Here is a 20,315-nt window from a genome sequence, read left to right on the forward strand (position 1 = left end):
TCTGTTTATATTTTCCTCCAGTACTTCTGCTTCCACAAATATTTTCAAGCTACAAAGAAATAAGTCGGTTTAGACTTATTTCTAAAGAAAAAGTGATCTCAAGCCTAATCAGATGCTTTTAGAGCCCCTATGTATTACTAGTTCAGAATTATCTTCAAGACTGCTTTAACATCAGCCTGAAATATTCCATATTGTCATAGGGTAAGAATCATCAATTTATATCTGTTATTACCAGGAACTGGGATACAAAGTTCATATCAAGTGATTAAAGTCAGAATAAAACAAAACAGTCTAACAGAACTTTTGTCATATTTTCCATATTCTACACTATCAAGGATTATTTTTGCACACAGATTTTCTTCATTACTTTAACATTCTACATATATCCAACTTCCTGTTCAAAAATACAAAGTTTGGCTTAACATAGTGAGAAAACATGACATCCTAAATACGTCAAGAGGACTGTGTTGGTGAATGGCAAAAATAAGACTTGAAGCTACTGTAAATATAGTACAGCTGCAGAACAGTTTTATAACTCTGCTATAGATACAATTACCTGCTTTCAGAGCACTCACAAGTGGTACACTGCCATGCTGAGCACAACTTTTAAAGTTTGTTCCCATTAAATACATTTCTGACTGACTCAGGGTAGGTGAATTGTAATTTAAAATTGCATTAAAATGATAGAGGATAAAAGGAAGGCAAAGAACAAACTCATCAATTTTTTCCTGAAAGCTGTACTATCCAGAACATGCTTTAGTCCAAAACTTCCAGACATCCAAGAGTGTGCATAGCGGATCCAACAGTTCAGAGACACACTCAACCCCACAGCATTTGGGGTGCACAGAGGTCACCATATGCCCAGAAATGTGAATAGATTTATCACACATGCACAGATCAAAAGTGCAGCGCATGCTCACTGGATGAGCACATGCTGCAGTGCGTGGATCCATATATTGGCCTTGGTTTTCCAAAAAGAAATACAGAGCCATGCAACGTTGCTGCAGCAGAGCATCCTTCTCATTTGCACTGAGGCTTCCTTCACTACTGAAGTTTTCCATGCAGCTATCCAACCGCCACTTATGACATCTGTGGCAATGGTATTTGACATAATTTTACTATACTAAGTGTCATAAAACTATACTATAAATCCACCCTCATAAAAATAAAATACTAGTTGAGTTTTAAATATTAAAAGAAAAAAAAGCTGAAAATAACTTCTTACAGTTTTACGTTGACATTGATATGACTTGTTAAAGCAATAATGGCCATAAAACAGGATATCTATACTAATAATTGCATTGTCTTCCCCTCCTACATCTTATCTAGTTTTAAAAGGCTAATTTTACATATATATGATTACTTCCTTTTATTTATTTATTTATTTATTTTTAACAGTCCTGTTAACTGGTAAAAGAGCATATGCCAACGCAAGCTTTTTAAAGGAGCACTTAGTCATATATCTCCACTGTTCCATGACGCATGTACAACAAGCATTATACACATGCATGTGTGCACACACGCGTGCACACACACACACAATCCCAACCCTGCTAGTAATCAACTTGCTCTCCTTATCAGCTTTCGGTCAACTGAGGAAAAAAATTAGACTATAATGAATATTCAAGACTCAGTGATGATCTTGTATTAATTAGCTGCTATACTTAMTTAAGGAAACAGTAATCCCCATATCATTACACTTCTTGACCTTGAGTCAGCTCTAAGGCAGTAAAATCTGCAAGCCATATAAAAGTTTATGAAAACACCAGAAATTCCATACCACATGAAAAATCAGACTAGCAAAATATTACATATTTTAGAAGTAAATTGATGCTTGGTCTTTATCTGACATATCTTGGGCAAACATTCACTAGAACATGCCATAAGGAAAGACTGGCTGTCAAGCAACATCACCTCTAAGAAAAGGTGAGTTTTAATCAGTTACCACATCTCAGCCTCCTGTCTATAAATATCCATCTGACCAATGTGGGTCATCAAATCTGGAACAACCTCTCTAATCCAGAGCCAAGAGAACCACAGAATCTACACAGTAGGAAAATATGGATTGTACGTATAACAATTCTTCCAAGTCAGACGTCTTTGCATCGTCCTTCCCAGGACTCTGCACTTCAGAAGTGCAGAAGAGCACATACGCAGCACGGAATTCATCTCTATGCATATTTATTTTTGCTGTCACTCCACTGAAAATTTATCCTCTTGGAATAATATTTCGGAGTGCTCCCAGTTTCAACAGAGATCCAGCTCACATTATTAGCTCAATCTTTGCCCCACACCCAATGCTTACGCTGCTTCTGAACTCGGCGCTGTCAAAGCTGYATAGCTACATACATAACACTGCCGTGCTGCCGCGAATACATGCYGCACAAATAAAATAAACAAAACTGATAAACAAAAAATGTTCTTGTTCAAAGTRAGGAACATTTTCAGCGATTAGCCAAATATACTACAGGAATCCAAAAGAAGAAAAGAAAAGTTTAACTGACGAAAAATTCATGAAAACAGTTAGAATGGGAAAGCTAAGAAGGCAGAAAGAATTGTTTTCTCATTTACTTAATTATTCATAGGATTTGTTTGGATTAGCACTTTCTGAAAATCCTGGAAGCAGACTATATCTTAAAAGCAACACTTCCCCTATACATAAAACCACAGTCCAGTGACTAGCTGACTAGAGTTTACAATTATCTTACTGCGATTGTTAAACTATCACATGGCTTCATTATCGTAATGGGGAGCATAGCTCAGAGTAATATTTGGTGCTTTTTTTTCTATGTAGGTATTTGCAAAACACTAATCATTTTCCCTAAGTAACTTCTTTTTTTTTTTTTTTTTTTCTTAAGTAGAGGCAGATTTCTCAGGAGATAGAAGTACAACATCATAGCAAAAGAATTATTTCTTTAGGGAAAAGAACATGATAGATTTCATAACATTGAGGAAATGAGCATAAAAATCAATCTGTTTCCCCATATAAAACATTAAAAACAATATATTAACTTATATAATCAAGACCATCTCTGTAAACTTAATTACATGTTTGAAGCATTTTTTGAGATTCACAACATTAACACAAACCAAAATTAATGGGAACTCCACACTGTTCTTCAGTGCATCAACAGAGGAATATTACCCAATGGAATTAAGCAGTACCTATACATTTAGCATTAAAATAAAAGAAAGTGGTTAGAGAAAAACTGACACTTCATCTTATTAATAGTAGAAGCTTCATTTCTCCATTTTTCTTTAATATCTTCACAGAAAAAAAGGTGAGGGGTAATTCTTTATTTGTTAACAGTGTAACTATAAATCTGCAACACACGATTCCAGGAGAACACAATCATCAAAAGAAGGGATTGCATGCAGTGCTTCAGTGAGTAGGTCTAGAGGGGAAGAATCTTTCAGCAACTTTAACTAAAACTGAATCTGCACTGCATTCATCACTCTGTTAATGACTATAAGGAAACAAGCACACACATGTTCAGGTCTGAAGTTCTGCCGACAGATTTTTTCCTTCTTCCCTTTTCCTAACTTAGGAAAGATTCTGCTTTCCATTACTCCCAAATTGCAGTTGACTAGTAAAACAACAGAATATTGGCTGGAAGATTCGGAAGCGCGAAGTACACGTGGACCTGGTAACTTCGTCAGTACGTGAAGTAATATTAGCAGATTTCCCCATTTCCAGTTTAAAATGTTTATTTACATAATCTCTCCTGGGACATCAGYAGGGACGTGAGTGCATTGAAGGATGGCTGAGAGCACAAAACAGGTACGTGCACACGTGCCCACACTGCATTCACACACGCTTCTTCAGCTCTATTTTTTTCAAAGTCTGCATATATAGCTGGCTATATATATATGTGTGTGTGTRTATATATTATATGTGTAACTGAAAGTATTAGCCAGGCATTCTTAATGCTTATATAATCAAAGTTTACGTAATAAAATTGTAGAAAAACATTTACTCATGATGTTTTGAACATTTAAACAGGTGCTTGAAAACACACACCTTCATTACACTCACAAATTTCTAATTTTATTTCCTTGAACTCAGAGCTCCAAAACTACACTATTAAAAAAAAAGTCAGAGTTTTCATTTTTAAGAAAAGGACGTATTTTAAATTTTTTTATTTTCCACTTTATAAAACTGCACTGTAACACGAGCAAATACACAGTTGAGAAACTATTTAGGTCAAATACCTTTCTGCAGCGATGTCAACAAAAAATAGTGCTCAATATCATACAAATTAATATCAACAAAGCTGCAACTCATAACTAACAAAAAAAAGAAGACAGATTTAAAACCACCCRCTGAGTTGAAAATGTTTAAAATTACAACTATTGTACAGTATAACGAAGGATTTCACAAGCTTTATATCCTTACTGCAGACAGCTTGTACATTAAACATCTGATGATGTGAGAAAAACAGAATACACTGCCTGTGCAAAAACCTTCTGTCCAGCATGGCAACAAAAATAAATATTTCATTGAAAAAAAACGCCAAGCCTGTAAGTGAGGCTACTTTTATTACTTACACAGTATCTGCTTTATCTCTTGGGTGGCCAAATATGCACTAAGCACAAGAAAATGAAAAAGTTTTGCAAAAAAGAAGTTCTCATTGCTGTGTGTGTTGGGCTACTTGGAATATTAAGCCTTTCCTGAAAATCTGGGCTATATTTCAGTACCTTGTAAAACACTCTACATACAACCTGGCATAACATGCACTCAAGAGGGTTTGTCGCACACCAAACTCTTTGGCATTTCAAAACATTTAAAAGGCAACCTACTGACATATGACAAATTTCCATGGACAGCAGCAGCTGCATGGCCCAGTGCTGTTGCCACTATTAACCTCAGTTACAATTTGATGGCTGAATTAAGTTGTCTGCCAGCAGTTCCAGCTGGCATAATACATTACTATGTGGTGTCATGCTGTTTAGCTATGGTCAGTGTTGTGACATGCTGAGCTCCGTGTGTTTATCCTCCTCTTACAGATAAAGGATAAATACTGGAACTTCACGCAAAGTACTGATTCCTCTAAATCTTAGCCAATCCAAGCCTTATCAGTTCTAGTTTTATACAAAGTTCATCAAAATAAACTTCTGAACAAATTAAATGCTCTCCTTTCTGCACACTGTGGTATAGTCCATAACAAGAACAGGGAAAAATCACAGTTCAAAGATACAGCTAAAAGGCAAGTTGGAGCCAAAAAACGTTTCTTATTTTCTTCATGTTGCCTGACTTTCAGAGTGCTGCAAGGGCTGAAATACTCCCTGGAAGATTAGTATGAACTCCAGGTAGACTCCTGCGCGTTATTTCTGGATGACACCTAATCTTGCTTCCACAAAGCAGCGCAATCCCATTCCACCTCCAGCCTCTACGCTTCCTTAATTCCAAGTGTTRTTTCAATAGACATTTACAAAATACCAAAATGAAAATAATTTTGATTAAAGACAATCATACCCTTAAAATGACAAATGCTGCTGTTGCGGTAATGCACATCCTTTTAAAGCCCAGCCTACGGACAAGTGGTCCATCCCCAGTGTCCTGCTTTTTGAGGGTGGGCACTAGCACAAGGAGCAGGCTGCAAACCTGTTTGCCCAGTAGTGGCAATAACCAGTTTCAAACGCCAGCTTATGCTGGTTGATGGACAAAAAGGCTCAGCCAAACAGGCTAAACTATTATCACAACCTGAACCCCCTAAAATCACTAAGACACTAATAAGCATGGTCTGTTTCTCCTCTGCTATCATTTATTATGCATTTGCCATACAAAAAATGAGAACTTTAAAGCACTGTGTTTACAAGTGGTATTTAAAATCTTTGGATTTTCAAAGTGTATTATTTTCTTTCTTCACTATCCAGTTTCCTTTCCTTAAGGATAGGACATATTTTAAGGTGAACAACTTTTTGAAGTGAACACTATGAAGCATGAAGAACCTTCCTAAGAAAAGAAAATTAATAAAAAGGATGTGGCTTTACAGAGTCCTACGGTTGCTGACTGCATTCAACACACAGTTAACTCTGAAAGCAGAAAGATATTCTTTTTATTAAGCTAAGTAACTCACAATTAAATCACTTTTACTAGCGTTACAGATTTTCCTGCAAGTTCAGCTTTTTACCCCTATGCTATTTTTAATGGCATTGACCTTTATTATTTCCAATATTGAATCAAAACAATGAAGCCGTTAACTGTGCTTGCACRTGGAGTCAACAGGAAACAGCCTTGCCGCTGCCATTTCGGTGACCTCTCAAGATGCGACTGGACTCATTGCTTTTGCCTGCTCTGAAATCAGGCCTGGTTTTTCCTCCACTCCCTAATTACAGCAGTTGTAATGCAACATTATAACATTACTAACGAGCACCACTGCAACAGGGATYCTTTCTAAAAAGTTACCTTTTTTGCAGTTCCAACAAGTCTCTTTGAGCTGTTCCTTACCAGTATCAAAAGCTCAGCGAATAATCAAGAAACAAACTCTTTAGATGTGTTCTGTCATCAAAATGAGTTTTAAAAGGCATTGTGGTTGTGCTACGTGGGGCTTTTGGGGGGAGGTAGGAGGTGATGTCTTTCAAGTAAYGTGAGCAAGAGTCCTGCCCAAGCCAGCAAAATGTGTCAGGAATGCAGAACGGAGCCCTTGAGGTACCTGGGGGATGGTGAGGGAAACAAAATGAAACGTGACTGAGCTGYCTCTGTTAAAACCATCTCCTTTGTACGCACGTGAACATTTCCTCATTAAAGATTCATAAGGACTTTATAGTTTTAACGCGCACATGGCCAGTGTTAACAGTTCAATAGCCAGAACTCTTACAGAAAAGGAAAGGAGATGAGAAGAGACTTTACTCTTTTTTAACAGATTCCCATTTCACAGGAGATAGAAGCCTCTTTTTTAAAGCACTGCTGCACAGCTGCTGCAAAAGCCTGCTCTTACAAGAAAGGCCTGAACAAATAGGAAAAGAGAGAATCGGTATTTCTGTTTTAACTCATATTCACTAACCACTGCCCATTTCCTACTTCCCTATTTCTGCATTTTCTTGCCCCAACAAAGGATGAAATCACATCCCTTAGTCATACACCTTTTCCACAACGCCCAACCTCTCTGTGAGGAGTGCCCTGAAYGGCTTCTTAACTGCACTAAGGAGAAAAAGCAAAAAAATTATTAAGGAAGGGAAAGAGCTCCATCCTCCAAGTCAAAAGTTCGAATATACAAGCTCAGCACTGAGTTTCTTCAGGTCAAGCTAGGATAATTATAGCCTCAGCAGGACCTACCTGCAACCACCACTGTTTYAAGGATGCACTGATGTTTTTATGGCATTTTCCTGGCACAGGTGCTACTCCAGTCCCGCTACAGCCTGCTGAATTTTAAAGGGGGAGACATCTTTCTAGGCAGTCATAACAGCGGCATCTTCCAAGCCCTAGTAATATTTCTATCTCCTATACTGTTACTTTATTTTCTTTGAAAGGTGTAGAGCCTTTTACTGCTCTTTTCCATGCCATTTCCTCCTGCAGTCTAMATGACCCCTTTGGCTTTTCAGGAGGTTCCTTTGTTTTTCTCTTTTTGCTACAAGATCATCAGCACCTGATAAAAAGCATTGACTTTGGAGAGAAGACAGGCAGGCATCAGCAAACCTTCAGTAAACTTCCCAATCTAGTATTAGGGACAGAAGGGAGCATTAAGTTACATGTCATTAGACCTCTGGCATAGTTTTGCAAAAGCAAAGTATTGCAATGGAGAAAATTACTGTGCAAGGGTTGCCCTGCAGAGGGATTAGCATTTTTCACTTGATTTTTTTTTTTTTTTTTTTTTTTTGTGGGGGGGTTTGGACACTCCTAAATCATTTTTTTTTCCAGGATAGCATGGGCCGTTCACTGGCTGGCCAGAACCCCCCTGCAGCCTTGCAACGCGTATCAGAAGCGTGCTGTTTTCAAGCAATGTGAATTACTTCCTTATTCTCAGCCTGACGGAGCGTGTGACTCACTGCACGGTATTCTCAGTGCTCRGTCGAGGAATGAGGAACAGAAAATCAATGTCCGAACCCAGGTTTCCACCAGTACATTAGGCCAGGCCTAGCCAGCCCACTCAAATAACGCCACATGCCTGTGGTTTAAACAGATTCAGGGAGAAATTTTCTCCTCTTCGAGCAGCTGTTTGGTACCTTCCCGCCCCTCTGAGTTAGTACTGCTAACCCCATCACGTGGCCACGGGTGCTCTGTGTTTGCCTCCTCTTCCACCAGTCTAAGCTTTCCATCTCTGCTTTTTCCATCTGGAATGTTTTTTTAATCTCATCCTCCTATTTTTACCTTCACTTTTACCCTTTCCATTAATCTTAAAAGCAGAGGCCTTAGTCGTAGTGCTTTAAACCTTCCTAACAAGACTACCTTCTGCAAAGACCACCTCCACCTCCCGCGTGATGTAGCACGCATGGTCCTCATACAGGTTAATGCGCTAACAGCCTTAGTGCCRCGTCATTCCCGTACGGATGAGAAGCCTCAAGGCTGCTGGCTCTGCGTTACACCCACACCGTGCAAAAGCCTGATAACACACACRGCCTTCCCATATACTGATTTCTTATTCTATCTAGCTTTCTAAAAATGCCCAATGCCAGTGACCCTAAATTAATAAAATATTCAGCATTTTCTGTTTGACTTTCATTCCCCARAATTATTTGGCAATAAAATTCTCTATATCCCAAGATAATTATCTCACTACTGGCCTCAGGAAGAGGGAATATTTTCATAGTGAACGACTACATCTGTACTATGTCAGGCTTAGTTAGAGATTAATAATGGGTACTACTATTCTACCCATAAATTTTCATGCTTACATATTTTACAGCTGCATTAGGAGCGACAGATTAGACAGCATACATGTAATAAATGTCAGTCACAAAAGCATGCAACTTAGCTGGTAGCAGCAACAAACTTTTGGGAAGACAGCTAAGATGTAAATTTGACCAATGTAAGTTTGTTCAATTATATAGCTCAAACTAACTCAGTACAAGCCTACTTTGTTTTATCTTCTTCGTAATAAAACATGCTATAGTCCAAAATATTCTGTGGTATTAAGCAAAATTTATTCAAGTGCTTACGACCAAAACTAGCACAGGCAAAGGCAGTCAACCCGACAGCTGTAATGAAGGATACTGTAAACAGTAGAAACTGTTCTGCTTATGACATCTGGATTTTAGGGAAGAAACAAGAGGCTGTTTGATGCTTCTCAGCATCAGGTATTTAATAGCTCTCTGAGGAAAATTTCAAGGTTCCTTACAGCTACATTCTATAGTCTTATAYACATAGCAACCCTTAAAATACTACTACTTAACATTTTTTAAGGACTAAATTCAACATGAAAAAATCTATAATAAATTGTCATTTTCTTGTCTTTAATCCATCTTATCCTTAATATTTCTTAATTCATTCCATCAGAGGCGAACGTAATCATCTAGCCTGACTTGCTTATACCAAAATCAGTTACTTTTAGCAATTAATTCTTGTATTGCTAAGCTCTGATAGGTCATTCAGAACTCAAACTGGAGCTAGTTCCATAATGCAAGATCAAATTTTTATGTACATCAATATTTTTTTTGTTTCTCTTTAGTTTTCCTCCCTTTTTCTTAATTTCAAAAGTAATTGTTTTCTGCCTGATTGGCTGGCATTCAGAGATCTATTACATTTTTAAGGTAAGAAATTCATTTGTTATTAAATGTTTTGCATTAGTTCATTTACAGGCATGCTAATACCACTGATACTGTAATTCCATCATGTGCAACAATTTGGTAATCACATAGAATTGTCATACTCCAACCTCTAATTAGTGAGGCTACAATTTTTCCTTCAACTTATTTCATCCACATACACTACTGTTAATTGTAGTCCAGACCCTCGTTCTTTGAAATCATTTCCCTTATATTTTTCTTATGCATGTAAATCCAGCAAGGCAAGAATGACTTTTAGTGGAAATTTCCACTACATTTATACTTGATGCACACATATACAATGTTAATTTTATCATTTAATATAAATCTTTGTGCAAGTGTAAGGTATTATTGTTTAAAACCTTACAACTCAGCCAAACGCAAACAGATTGTTACTGAACCGCGGAACACCACATCTGAAACTCAGGGACAAACTTCTGCCAGATTTCAAGTCTGAATATTTCAAACCTGAATATAACAGTGTGGAGGGAGGGAAGGAGAAAAATCACAATTTCGTGTAATTTTTTTAAATCTTGGCCAAAATGTTTTTCTACTTGTCCTCAGAAAGAACCCAGCTGTTTTTTAGCAATTCTCTGTAATAAGTTAACCCCTAGTTTAACCTAAAATAAACCAAACAACAAGCAAAAGATCTGACAAATTATCAGCATCAGTGATAAAATATACAGAATTAGAATAATCTGCACTAAGCTTTCAGAAGGGACATGTTATATATGGAAAGAGAAAAAAGATCTCAGAGTTTTAACCTTTTAGGTGTTTCACTGAAGAAAYAGATCTCCATTTTGGAAGATTTTTTTAAAGGAGAGTTTTGTACAAATAATTTACATAATTCAAGTTATAGAACAAGGAAAGAGACACATTCCAAAATTACATTTGCTGAAGTGAGGTCAACACTTTATTTTATGAAAGTATCTGCTGTATTTTAGGAAAATACAGCATACTGTTCTATTAAATAGTTACAAAAATAGCATATAAAATACATACAGAAGAATTCTATGGTGTAGTAAATTAAATTTTTTTTCACCCCTCAAAAAAGGAATTTATTATCCATATTCATCATGTAATGATGCAAATCAAGACAGGTTACCCAAACTTATATCTGTTCTGAGTGCATAAAAAAACAAAGCAAGCCAGGGATATGGGACATACGTAGAAACAGGACTGCAGASCATTATTCCCAGCAGAAATCATACAGAGCAAACACCTAATGTATTTGTTGCTAATGAAAATTGTATTCTATCAAAAACGGACTGACCCAGAGCATGCACTTGAGGGGAAAGATTTTTTTCAAGTTAGGATAAAGATTGCTGCTTTGCCTTTGATAGAAGTCAGTTAATTTTGTGATGACAATAGCCAAATGACTCTAAAAAAAWTTTTTTTCTAATAAAGGCTGCTTGCCAATAATCGGCAAGATACCCCAGAAACAAAAAGCACACGTCCTGAAGGGATGGCGTATGTATGGGCACGAATATTTTCCTTACCCAAACTGTAGCCTTTCACTGCTAGGTGTGATAAGCTGTAATCACATCCATTACCTCCTCTCTGAGAGCAAAGAAGAAGGGAGCAAAGAGTGGGGCAGAGGGTAATGGCCTGCTGCAGTGTCTCACAGCGTATTTTATCAGCCTCCTCCTGCATTTTTTTTCCCTCATGTCTCATCTCTGACTTCATTATGAAAGAAGCAAATAAACAAAACATTTGATTTAATTCTGTAAGTTCAGGTAGGATAAAATTAAACAGCTGAACATACGATAGTAATAATAATACCTAGAATCTCCCTTGTTTTCAGCAATATAGTGAAATAAATCTATGATATGGAAAACAGAAGTGAATAGGACAGAAAACAAAGGTTAAACATTCACAAGTGTCACGCACACAAGAATATGCACAGAATAGCTGGCATCCAAAAAGAGAAATGCCAGCAAGGAAAGAAAAAAACTGCTTTGACTTTTAGCATTCTGGGCTGCAGATAGCTTGCTGGGTAATTGGCGGATTGACTGTTCAGCTAACTTTCTGGGTGAGTGGTAGAGCAGGCAGGCTGACTTCCTTCAGGCTCACTGCTGGCAAATTGGCACCGATATTACACATACATGTTCATGCACTCCCTTTTTTATTTTCTTTGAATCTGTGCTCTTTCTGCCTCACATAAGAGCTGGAAACTTCAATGGGAAATAAAAGGTGGTTGCAGGAACAAATATTGCCAAATTGGCAGTATTATTATGATCCATCAGTTCATACGTTAGTTAACCTGAATTCATGCTAGCAACAGATGTAAATGGTGCATCCATATGTAAGGTAGCTCTAAGGTAGAAATTCGTAACAGTTTGTGCTGTTCTTTATGTCAGAACATCGACTTACGAGCAATGAAGCTAAAGGTAATAATACCAAAATAATAATGCATAGAAAGGGGTTGTTCCCAAAATTTAAGATCCATACAAATTGTCCGGGTATACTACTATAAATATTCAAACAAGAAGAGGTTCCACTTACAGTTTTAGCCCGGTAAGTAGATTTTAAATAGGAAAATCATCTATTACAGCAGCTGATGATGATTTTTTTTTTAATATTAGCCCATTACTAAAGTTTCACAGTAAAACCTGTAAGCCAGTATAAAAGGTTCTTTTACTCATTCCGCAAGACTGATAATACCTTTTATGATCCTGTCTCCTTTTTGCTGGTTCACCGCACCTCATTAGGGTTTGTTCCTACCATGTATTTTTTCCATATATCATATTTTAAGTCATCTTGCAGTTCAACAACATTTAAATAGGTCATCAGAAAAGCTTTTGTTTCAGAAAATTGTCCTCATTTCATTCTTCCTCGGTGTGGAAGACAGAGGCATGCATATTGTTTAAACTTCCAGATCTTCTTTTTTCTAAATAAGTTAAGTTTTGTATAAACCCTGTTAAAGAAAACAGTATCCACATCTGCTTTTATATCAGACTAACTTGCTAGAAAATCTGGGTAATCAATGGAAATTCTTCTGTATTAAAGCAATAGATTTACATTTGAAACATGAAAGCATTAATTAAAAAAAATCCAAAAAATCTCCACAAGCAGCCAGTATTCTATATTCCATTAAAAATRCAAGAGATTTAGCCTGTCAAACTTACTAAGATACATCCAGTATTTTAAAAAATGCACTTGCTAGGTTCATTCAGCAAAAAGTGTGGCATACTACATGCTAGTTTATTGCCCAAGTTTAAGTAACTGCAGCAACAATATCATGCCCACACTATTTTTCCACTTCTGTTATATATTTTTCCTTTCATAGTCACTGCTTAAAATAAATAAGGACAAGGCAAGCAGGAAAAACCAGAAAGCACAAAATGAAGGAGAAATTACATCAGAGCTATCAGCTAGGACGAGTTTTCCCTCTCATAGTAAGAATCTGAAAAAACGAGGGAGATACGCATCTGAAACCTGGGAGCAGCTGTTCTGTGATAGAATAGTCAATAGGAAAAAAAACACACAAAAAAGGAAAAGAATGAGAATGTCTTACTTCATTTGGTTTATATAAATAAATTACAGAGTGATCACAGACCACTACCCGTACATCTGAATGCAAAGAAATCAGGAGAGAAGGCCTGTAACAAAATGTCCATGTTTCACCCTCTCGCCCTGTGCAAAGGACAGTTGGAATAATAATAAAGCAATTAAAAAAGCCCTCCTCCACCCATATTCAGTAATGTCAGCATTCAACTTGAAAACAGGGAGAATAGAAATAAGAACAAGGAGAAAGGGAGGAATCCATTCCATGTCATCACTAGGAAGCTTTCCACTTTTCACTGCCTTTCTCCAAACGCTAGTGCTGACCATGTTGTCTAGTTRCACAAGACCTGAAAAAGCAGCTTGATATGTATTTAAGCCTGAAAGTCTCAGTGAATTTCCAGAGAATATYTTCAGCATGTTGAGTATTTACAACATGTTGAGTTTTCAGAGCAATCTTCCTTGTATTCAGCTGTATGGGAACTGCACAACATAAACATAATTCCTGAGTGTTAAAGTAAGATGAAATGGTACTTGTCTGAATATACAATAAACTGGCTTCAAGTCCAGCTTTTAGACGATATATAGAAAGAGAATAGATTGTCATTGCATACAAAATAAATCTTTGCAGATAATAACCTGGCTTTTAAGTACATTTTAGGCTTTGTGCCCGTAAATATTGTTTAACAGTATATACATTTCATGATTCTTTTCATTGCATCACTAAGAGATTATTGTATTTTTGGTTTACTTAACCACGAAAAGTGAGTGTTACGGCATTCCTTGAAAAGAATGACTACTGCTAGAAGAAAATGGCTTAAAGGATAACATCACTGTAAGATAGTATGGATAAAAATGGGCTTTGAGTACATTTAGACCAAGGTTAGACAAGGTAAAAATTAAAAAAAGTTTTAGCTATTAAAGAAATAATGATTTGGGGCAGCCTTCAAACTGAAAACTCAAATGCAGTTTGAAACAGTTATGGAAGAGGTTTTTATGCCTAGGCAATGTTTACTAGAGTTATTAGGAAGTGTAGCTTGTGACAAATATTAGCATAAGCATAGCTAATTCCTCTCTGGCCATCTGCAAGGATCAGCAATAATTTTTCTTATCTCCCTTGATACAGAACACAGCTCCAGGATTTTCCCCCTTTGCTTCCTTTTCATTGAAATGCTCCAGTGCTCCCCTAGAGCGGAAGAATTACATAGTACATGCTTATAATCTGAACTGGTGTGGTAGCGAAAAAGTTTCAGGTGTCAATGTTGATAKACCTTCCCAGCAGACTCATAGTTAAAGTAACAGCCAGATGTGGGCTGATTAGGATTTACTGGTCACAGTTACATAAAAATAAAAGGTACATAAAATAAAATAAAAAAGTGACACATTATCATTCTCCTCTACACATTAGCACTTGAATTCAATATTTTTAATGGAGTGCTGGAAATCAATTAATGGAGTAGCCAGATTATGGTGCATAGGATGAGGAGAGCAACGAATAAATTTTCTTTTTATCCTTGCACACTCAGCCTGGCTGCAGCCCATTCTGGTGCCGCATTCCTAAATATTTTTGTAAGTTCACACWACACTGTACAGTAGGAAAGCTTAATACAGTACTTAAACTTCGCTCAAATAGGAGAATTGTCCCTTGTGAGGCACTTTTCAGAAATACCTAAAAGCAATTAATGGTACAAAGGGGAAACAAAGCTATCAAATTCTCAACTTAGCTGCTGACATAGTTCAGAAAACACTGTTTTGTTCRGAACACAATGTACTTTAAACTCTCATTTCAGCTGAAAAGCATGTCTTTAAGGTCTTTAAAGAAGTATTAAGCTACTTTGCATTAAGACACAAATGTGAATATTGAACGTAAGAAAATAAAAAGAACACTTGCTGGAAGTAACAAATGCACCACGTATTTGGGGAAGGTGCGTTAGCTGCAAAAGTTTCTTTCATTGGCCAGTAATTATAGCATCGTAACAAAACTCTTATAGCTACAGTTGAGAAGGCATTTTTTTTTTCATAAATTCCTATTTTCAGGTACCYGTAACTGAAAACATTTTTCCTGATTTAGAATCTTTCATACTTTTTCATAGGCAGATGTGAACTGATCTGAACAGTTCCAAGCTGCCCCTTTGACAGTATTTTGGTTAAAAAAAAGCACAATAAAAATTTTATTCAKGCTTCAATAAGCTTTTCGCATTACAGTAACTCAAGTGGCTTATTTTTAACTTATACTACTTATTTTTACAAGTGGAAGCTTACTATCATTTCATAGAATAATTTCATCTTATTCATTCAAGTGCGCAGGCAAATAAAAACACAAATTTGATTCCAGCACAATGTTTGTCTCTATTCTCCTCAGCAAAACACTATTGTTCCTCAATACTTACAGTATTGAGGAATTTTGTCATTTTTTCCCCCAGAATATGTGCATAGCTCAGACTATACAAACATCTCTATAGCTCTCCCCGTCACTTTCTATTTCAAGAACGAGGCAATTTGTGTTAACACCAGACAGCTTATGATGTGCTAAGTCTGCATGCAATTTTCTCGTGAGAACAACCWTTTTGTACCTACTTGACACACGCGGTCCTATACTACACCCAACTAATCAATTCTGTCTATATTAAGAAGTGGGGAGAAACACTGCCCACAGCTGTTATATTACATCAGCTTTCCTAACTATTTCAGACAACTCAGTTTTTTTGTTATTGTTTTTTATAACTAAATTGGCATAAAACATAACCCTTCTGTCTATTTCAAGTGTATTATATTGTTTTTTATTTAGTCTTCTCAGCGATTACTGGTGAAGCAGAAGTGCCATGCTTTCTATAGGCACTCCTAGGAGTTTTGAGTGCCACAAGCTCCCAGGCACATCRGTTACCCTTGGAGGATTTATGTGCTACCATGATGTGAATGAGTAACAGCATGTTTTCCAAGACCTTATAGACTAGTCTGTAGAGCTAAGYTTTTGGAAGAGGACGGTTTCTGTAAATTATTTTCTATAAATAAGCAGATGAGGMGAAATGTCTGTCACTATCAAGTCAGAGAGGCCAGAAATGCCTCTGGGAGCRAAGGCTGGGGTTTAAGGGTTGCCTTCTGCTATGGACTTTTTGATACTTTCACCTGAGGACATTGTGCTTTGAGGATGTTCCTCTTCAAAGCTTGCGTTCTCTCATGTTTTATGCCCAGCTACTACTACTAAGGCATTGATTTTGGCTTTTTTAACTGTAAGCATACTAAAGTCCATGTGATATGTGAACACAAGAAATATCAGAATACTTTGATAATGGTATTCCACCTGTGTAAGTCCCCTCCAGCTGAGGCATCAAAACTCATAAAATACTGAGCACAAGGACGCCACCAGCAACTTACCTAACAACTCATCTAGCAAAATTTACTGTTATTGAGCAACTGACAGTAATTTTTAATCACCAGGGCTGCCTGGCGCTCTGTTGTATGTCTACATACAAACTGCCTGTAAGCCACATTTTTGCTTATCCAGACTGCCATTTCTTTATTTAAACCTCCCTCTTACACTGAGGAGGAGGAGAAAACATACACAGTTTGCATCAACGTTAAGTAGTATAGTAGTTCAGCTATACAATTTCAAAGAGATTATGGGAATATAAAGCAGTAAAGTTGCAATGAAACACTGGTATCTTTGTCAAAGACATTACTAAAACTGCTAAGTGCAGTTTTTATTTTGCCAAGCGAACATTTCCAACAGATAYCCATTCAGTCGGGGCCAGGGGAAAACGCAACTCGTTACACTCATTAAAGTCCAGCGGTGCAACTTGGCACTCACGGCAGTCAGATACCGCTACGCTACCACATACATACCAGCAGTTGGCAACGCCGTGCCCAGAATGAAACCCGAGCTGCACGTCAGAGCCGGAGGAACGTAGCCCGGCAGAAATTCCCACCACGCAAACGCGCAGCGCCCGGGTGGGAGCGCGGCGCTGGCAAGCGCAAGACTTGTTGCAAAGCATGGAATTAAAAGCAAAGACATGGGCAAAGTCCGTGGTGTTTCCACACAGGCTTAAAATAGAAAGAAATTACGAGGATCACACTTGGTCCCRGGCTCTGGGACTATAGCTACGAGATCGATCTTAATATTTTTCAGAGTTAATGACTGCTAAGTTCTAGCCTATACTGTTAGATCCCCAAAGTAGCCTCCTCTCTTTTTAGAATTACTGCTTTGTTTAACGCTGTCACGTAGAAGTTCTACACAAGTAGACACATTGGTTATTTTTTCCTGTTCTCTTATCCTCTAAAAAGCAAAGTACATGATGTCTCGTAGTCTGCATTGTGACTTTGTGCTGGAAAATAGCGAATGACTAGAGGAAAAAAAATTCATTATCTTTCTGTCAGATTACATTACAAGTGCTTTGACAGTTGCTTCATGCTGGTAAGACTTACAGTACCTATGCTTATTAGAAAGAGGGTAAAGCAATTTTCCTTTTAATTTCTAAGTCTTCTGTTTCTGACAGTCATACCAAGAATAACAATAGTTTTATAATTCCTAATTAAATGCTAAATTTCTCTTTGGTATTGCACACTGGGACACATTAGTTACTCTAATTCTGAGGGTTTGCGTTTTTTTTTTCCCTCAAAAAAAAAGAAATACGTACTTAACTGCTGAGTTACTAAATAAGCACCTCACTGTTAAGTCACAGGATGTAAATGTGCGATGCAGAAAGAACCATAAAAATAACTTTCTCCTATTTTAAGGAAGCGTTGCCCACTTTTACTTGTGGCATTGCTGCTGCCTCTGGTTCTCTCTCTGATTTCTCGAAATTTCTGCGCAACAACTGCAAATTAAACAACCTCGTTCTCATGAGCAATTTGTTAAAACATTGCCAAAAGCCAACCAGTTCTTACTCTGAAATGCAGTTTATCATGTGCTCCTTTACTGCTACAGAAGCATCAACAGTGCTTCTCCCAAGTCCAGTTTTCCATGTCATTACTTTTTCTWAGGATTCTTCAGGTCTGGTTTTGCCCTTCCCTCCTCCCCACACACATACACACACCAGGCAGGTATTTTTCATCAAGATACAACAGTGAAGCCATCCATAGACCTCTCTCATTTTGTACTTTCATTTTTGTACCCAGAAAAGACACATGCAAACCTCGATGGTAGTGCTAGCAATGGCAAAAGGGGTGCATGAATTCTTCAAACTCGTATGCCTAGCTCTGGGTCAGAAGAAATTGTTRTAATGTATTAAGTCTTGCTTGGGATATTTCTGAGTTACTGTCCATGCAAAGATAAATACATCCAATAGGAAAGCTGCAGTTGACTTCCATGCACTCAAAAAAAAAAAAGTTTATTTTCCAAGAGGATTCTAATTTTTATGACAGTATGTTAATACAAAGGCTTTATATATGAGCCACCTTACCTGAATTTTGATTAGGCCAGGTTATTTTACTGGAAGAATAGATCAGATTTGCGTCTGGACTAAAATTTAGACAAAAAAACAAAAAGCACAATGCGCGCGCGCGCGCACACACACCCCGAGAGGCTGGTCAGAGGGTGACCACAGTCACACTTCCCCGCAGCGTTTGTCACAGCACTCTCCGTTACGGGGACGTGCCGGCAGCGGCCCAGCCTCGTCAAGGCAAGTGTCACCACCAGAGGTGACAGGTGGAACATCGTCGCCRTCCCCGTGCGCCACATCCATCCCCACGCGGCGCGGCTCAGCCTCCGCTGCTCCCAGACGGTCTCTACGGGATTGCACAAAAGCTACCGCCGTACCACAGCTCCTTTGCAGCTGCGCGACCTGCCCTGCAGCTGCTGCCGACCAAAACCCTAAGCTTGCGTTGACCACCAGCCTCCGCGTTTCGTGAGGGGCAGAAGCGCAGGGAGCGCGTCCGCGGAGCGCCGGTGCCCCCTCTCCGCGCTCGGGCRGCCGTGCCCGTCAGGGCAGCGCGCCAGGCAGGCTGGAAGCAGCGTGCCGCAAATAAATGACCCAACGTATACAAGGTAGGAATGTAAAGTAATTGATATTATATAACCACCGCTCTACTTTTTCTTACGCTCTCTCTAGAGCCGCTTTGAGATCCTCCAGTATTACTGGATTTGGGATCTTATTTTGTAGGTGAAAGACACAAAGAGATAGAGRGAGGTTAAGTGATCTGAAACAAATTAGCTCAGAACTTACAGCAAAATGAAAAAGAGTCAAGTCCTTCAATTTCCAATCAGTTGCCTCAAATAAACGCCATTCTTTCAAAAGATGTTGTTTTATCTCAATGTGTAACATATTACCTCACATATTTATAAATGCTTTCCCTCTCTATATACACAATTATACATTTGMTACAGTATTCATAAAAACTCCTATTTACAAAAACATCTTTATGATTAGAAAGGATTAATTACCTTTAAGATACATTAGCTAAAAGCTATATTTTAACTGAAGCAATGTCTGCAGTGCTGCATCTTCCCAAATCAGATGACAAAAATCTGTCACTGAAAAAATATTATGAAGTTCTCCATCTTTAACAGAAATTCAGAAATTTATACACTGYGAATGAGACAAAGTTAGTTAAGTATGGTGATAGTGGAAAGTYCTTATACAATATTATTGCCTTTTATTTGTAAAAAAAATAGATTTATATTTGTATTTTTGCATGATTCACAAGATATAATTCAAACATTTTAAATGCTAATGAAGAACTGACATTGAAGATAAAACTCCTAAAACTCAGTGAGGAACTGAAGATACACTGGTATTWCAAGAATAATTGTGATATCTCCTTTCCATCTGGTAAAAAACTCATACCACTCTTACCAATCTATGCCATTAAAATTGTAAGGCATGAAAATTATTTTATGGAAAAAATACCTTTTTTCCTGACATGCATTTAATTATTTAGCATCAATTCATATAAGTGTTACAACCTTCATTGACAAATGTGTGAAGCTTGATATTTAAAGCACATATTCCAATGAGTGACTGTCTCTATGTTCTGACTGTATCAGAACAAGAGTGACATTAGTGCTATTCAATAACAGGACCAAGATCACCACAAAGGCAGCGCGCAAAGCACCAAAGGGAGGCAGACAGGAGTGCCCAGATCACCACCGGAAGGCCAGCGATGGTGGA

General features: G+C 37.7%; 1 protein-coding gene across 1 annotated transcript in view; it reads right to left on the reverse strand.

The window, feature by feature from the left end:
• Nucleotides 1-12,398, reverse strand: part of LOC146600354 (adhesion G protein-coupled receptor A3-like) — a 219,806-nt gene extending 207,408 nt beyond the window's left edge. Inside the window, exon 1 of the mRNA XM_085325737.1 lies at nucleotides 12,370-12,398. The gene's annotated coding sequence lies outside the window, so the exon portion shown is untranslated. The remainder of the gene's footprint in view (nucleotides 1-12,369) is intronic.
• Nucleotides 12,399-20,315: the final 7,917 nt, after the last annotated feature.

The sequence above is a fragment of the Rhea americana genome, unplaced genomic scaffold (genome assembly GCF_003343005.1).
Source record: "Rhea americana isolate MKP2758 unplaced genomic scaffold, rheAme1 scaffold_122, whole genome shotgun sequence".
Taxonomy (NCBI): domain Eukaryota; kingdom Metazoa; phylum Chordata; class Aves; order Rheiformes; family Rheidae; genus Rhea; species Rhea americana.